Raw genomic sequence first — 4,861 nt, forward strand, 5'->3', positions numbered from 1 at the left:
TCTAAATGAGATCGATCTACTTTGCTTCGCAGGAAATTATTTATATTATACATATAGACAAGCATCCTACATTTATACATTAAGAAAAACATGATCCTAGCTAATTCAGTTTAAGAACTACAAGATTTACCTTTGGAGAAAAGGCCTTGCTGACATTCACTCAAGATCATGTAGCTTTGATACCATATTGAAATATCGAGAAAGAAAAACAAAAGTAATATAGAAAAATATAAGGGGTATCATAAATAGAATTTTTGATTATGGGCTTCATTGGCAATTAATATCTCAATGTGCAATACATAGCAATTGAAAATCTATAATTGCTATTTTAAAAACAACAAAATCTAAAAAATCAAACAAAATATTTGACTATGATGAAGTCTAAGATATTGAAGGTTTGCAACTTAGAATTATTCTCCAACATTCTCCTTTAATTCAAAGTTGTGAACAATTAACTTCACCTATCCATGGAGCACTTTTCTTTAGAGTTCAAACTTCATGGGGCACTCTCTCTCCAAACTTCAAACTTCATGGAGCACTTCTCCAAATTTCTAAAAATTTAATTTATAGAGCACTTCTTTTTCATGTGATGATGCACTATTCATCATATATAATCTGCTTGTTGATGCACTTTATGGCCATGTTTTAAAAGGGAGTTTCTTCTTCATCCACTTCCACCATTCCATGTTCTTCATTTTTAAATTTGCAATTTTTCTGTAATTGTCCAAGTCTTTTACTCGTGAAACATTGAAGTCTTTGCTTGAGCCATCAATCTCTCTCTTAATGATCTGGCTTCTTGCAATGGTTATATTGAATAATTTCTTTTTTCCTTTATAAAATATTGGCTAGATAAGCTTACTCAACCATTTATGCTCTTTCTTTTCTCATTTTTCTTCCTTGCTCCTAAGCTTACAAAGTATTAATTAATTTTGCAAGATTATTTCACTAAAGTTTTGTGAGTCTTCAAAAGATGACAATTTTTCCGCAAATAATTCAGGCAAACTTATAAATAATTTTTCTTACCACCACCCCTTCAGCTTATTAAAATACATTTGTATGGTCTTTTGTTTTTTCATAAATAAAATTTCAAAATCTGTTTTGAAATTTAACACTTGTATATGTTGTTCTATCATTACCATATGTTGATGATGATTGAAGGAGTGATGGCGAGCTGACCGTGGGATGCTGTTAAAGATGATATGAAGTATGGAGCTGGATTCTAGTTAAGTATGGAGAGCATGTAGTTGTGTTCTCTATGTCTCCACTTTTGTGTATTATATCAATATAGTAATGAAGCTAGTGGTCGAACATATCTATGGGTGTTTGAGATAGCCATTCAAAGAAAGATCTTTTGAAAAAGTTCTTCTCTTTGAAAGGTTTATGCATGTTTTCTCTTCCCAGGCATTTCTAGAAATAGGTTAGGAAAAAACCTATGTTCAAGTATCTATCCTCATCACTGAACTCTAACAAACTGGTATCAGAGCTTGGACCTCAGATCATGGCTAGAGATAACAATAACCTTGTCATTCTCTCACAACCCTCAGTGTTGGTGTTCAAAGGGCATGACTACGGAAGGTGGAGCCTTCGCATGAAGACGGTGTTCCGGTCGCAGGAGTTATGGGACCTTGTAGAAAAGGGGATATCTGAGTCTAAGGATGAGGCAGTGGATAGAGAAAACAAGAAGAAAGATGGCAGGGCTTTGAGCATCATCCAACAGGTTGTAGACGAGCCAATTCTTGACCAAATCGCGAAGGTAGAGATGGCTCATGCATCTTGGGTTATGATTTAGAAGCAGTACCATGGAACCACCAAGATAGCTTTAGTGAGGAAGCAATCACTCAGACAAAACTTTGAGGTGCTCCAGATGGAAGAGAATGAAAGCATTGGGATTATTGTTCAAGAGTGGTGTTCATTGTGAACCGATTCAGCGGGCTTGGGTATAAGCTCGGTTGAAGAAGAAGTGGTAGCCAAAAGTACTCGGAAGCTTGCGTCCAAAGTTTGACTCAGAGTGCGTTGCAATTGAGGGAATCGAAGGACATCACCAAACCTCGCTTGGATCGGGTTAAGTGGGTCTCTTCGGGGCTCATGAGATCCGTGGTGAATAGGGGACTTGTAAAGCTAGGAGAAAAGGCTTTGCATGTGAAAGGTGATACTGTTGGCTCTCATTACAACAAAGGCTCAAGTTCAAACTTTGGAGGTTTTCAAGGGGAAGGCAGAGGTCGAGGGAAGATATTTTGGTCGAGGTAGAGGAAGATCAAGTGGAAGAGGTAGAGGAAGAGGCCATGAAGACCGAAGCAATATACAGTTCTTTCACTGTAAGAAATTTGGACATGTGAAGGCAAACTGTTGGGTGAGAGAGAACCCCGATGAAAGTATGGAATTGGGAAGCTATTCAGCTGAATCTTTAGTGCGAGCATCGTAGCAACGAGGACGAGTGTATGTAGGCGAGACTTGCTCACACCGACCGAGAAACCGAGAAGCGAGAGAATCCACACGGGCGTGTGGAAATTATCACGGCCGTGTGGAAATTCGCGAGGCGCGTGGAGCATCCACGCCCGCGTGGAGTCGCCTCGATTCGACCCTATTTAAAAGCCCGATTCGACCCGATTTTTGGTATTCTTTTCTCCATCTTTTCCCCAACTTGCAGAGAGGGCTTGGCTAGGGGTTTTCGAGGGGTATTGGCTAGGTTTTTGGAGAGGTTCTATGGCTCTGACATCGCGCGTCGTTTGGAAGAAGGTTATTGGGAGAGCTTTCGTCGGCATCGATCCGGCGAGGTGTATCCTAGCCGGACAAAGGATCCCTTGCGACGAGTAGAGGACTCTCCACAAGACCATCGACATGACTATCGAGGGGGTTTCTTTATGGATTCATTGCTTTTACATTCTATTTCTTTGATTGTACTTAGTTCCATGGAGAGCTAAACCCCTAGTGGGTACTCGGGTATTGTGAACCCTAGGATGTATTTGTTTCTTTGAACCTCTTTATTATGCTTTCAATAAATTGATGTTTATTGTGAGTTCCAACCTTGAATGCTTGATTGTATGAACATTTCCCTTAGAGTGACACTAGAGTTGAGAGTTCTGGTTGGTAACCTTGTGAGTGAGTGACATACCACGAGTGTTAGACAAAGCTAGGTTGGAGAGGGTTGAGAGGGTGAGTCGAGAGATATAGGAGCGTCCTCTTTCCCCTCCGGCGTGATTGATTCTACCTCCGTTCCTCGAGTTCTTTGCGGCCATAATAGGGTGAATGGTCTAAGGGATGAACTTCCGCTGGGGGTTAGTTGCGCGTGCAACGGAGTGAAACGTTGAGGTGATCTTAGTATCTAGGGCTCAATTGTGGTTAGGGACCTTCCACCTGGACCAAAGGGTTAGGTCTATTATAAGGAAGAGATTTATCACTTGGAATCCCTAGAGCTCATTGCAACTCTATGCGAGTGCGAGGTGTTGAGATTGTTCGATTTCTCCTCCGGGACATGTATAGAGTTAGGCATAGTTGAGCTTAGATTTGGAACTATGTAATTAAGGATTTCCACGACTCACTATTGCATTGATTAGGAAGCATAATAGAGGGTTCTTGCACTTGAAACAATTATCGTTGGTGGAGCATTATCCGGGTACCCCATCTTTATCGACTGCCTTACCCCCTTCTTTATTTTTGCTCTCTTTCTTGTTGCTTTTATTGTTGAGAATTGAATCATTATCACACTCCTTATTATTGATTTTTCACATAGCTAAGAATCAAATTAAGTGTTTTTACTCCCTACTCCCTGTGGATTCGACCCCACTCACCCGGGATTATTACTTCGACAAACCCGTGCACTTGCGGGATATGCGCAAGGGGACCTTGTCAAGTTTTTGGCGCCGTTGCCGGGGAGTAGGCGTTTAGAGATACTTTGCACTTTGTTTTCTTAGCTATTTCACCACACATTCTATTTCACGTCTTCTTATTCTATCATCGTTCTGATTTTCTTTTTTTCTTTCTTTTTAGTGCGAGCTCCGTGTTATGACTCGGGGGAATCCATCAATATTGATTGAAGGAGATCCCGAGCTTGAGCGATACACTTAGAAGAAAAGGGAAAGAACTTGTGGAAGAAACGAGCATAATTCGGTGATTTGGAAGGAGAGGAATCGAAAAACAAGGCGAGACGAGAATGAGCAACAGTGAACACTATCCGAAACTATGCCGGACCTTCGGTGTTGGGGGACTTAATCGAGTATTGTGCGTCCTCCGATTCTGACTTCGAACTTCGAGCTAAAGTCGGCATTCATCCATATCTTTCATGCACTGCACAATTCAATGGTTTGGCCGATGAGGGATCCAAATAGTCATATAGAGAGCTTTCTCGAGGGTGTGCGACATCTTTCGAAGATAAATGGGGTTACGGATGATGCCATCAAATTGAGAGCCTTCCCATTTTCCTTGAAGGGGAAAAGCGAAGCAGATGGCTACACTCATTACCCAGAGCATCAATCACTACATGGAAGGAGATGGTAGAAGCTTTTCTAGCCCATTATTTCCCTCCCGAAAAATCAGCAAAGCTTAGGAATGAGATCTCGTCCTTTGTTCAGTTGGAATTGGAGTCTCTATTCGAGACATGGGAAAGGTTCAAGGAGCTCCTGAGAAAGTGTCCGCAACACGGATTCCCAGAGTGGATGATTATTCAAACCTTTTACAATGGTTTGAACCCGAGTACAAGGCAACTCTTGGATGCGGCAGCAGGAGGTACCTTAGGTAGCAAAACCCCCAATGAAGCTCGTCAATTAATTGAGGAAATAGGGTTAAATAGTTAACAATGGAATGCTAGGGAGAAGAAAAAGGTGGCTGGTATCCATGAAATCGATGCAGTGACCTCATTGGCAGC

The 4,861-nt window shown here is 41.2% G+C and overlaps 1 non-coding gene across 1 annotated transcript; it reads right to left on the reverse strand.

The window, feature by feature from the left end:
• Positions 1-4,535: 4,535 nt before the first annotated feature.
• On the reverse strand, positions 4,536-4,642 carry LOC120271238. Its single transcript, XR_005539858.1, has one exon. It is a non-coding gene; the product is annotated as a small nucleolar RNA R71 (small nucleolar RNA).
• Positions 4,643-4,861: the final 219 nt, after the last annotated feature.

Source organism: Dioscorea cayenensis, chromosome 10 (genome assembly GCF_009730915.1).
Source record: "Dioscorea cayenensis subsp. rotundata cultivar TDr96_F1 chromosome 10, TDr96_F1_v2_PseudoChromosome.rev07_lg8_w22 25.fasta, whole genome shotgun sequence".
NCBI classification, from domain to species: Eukaryota; Viridiplantae; Streptophyta; class Magnoliopsida; order Dioscoreales; family Dioscoreaceae; genus Dioscorea; species Dioscorea cayenensis.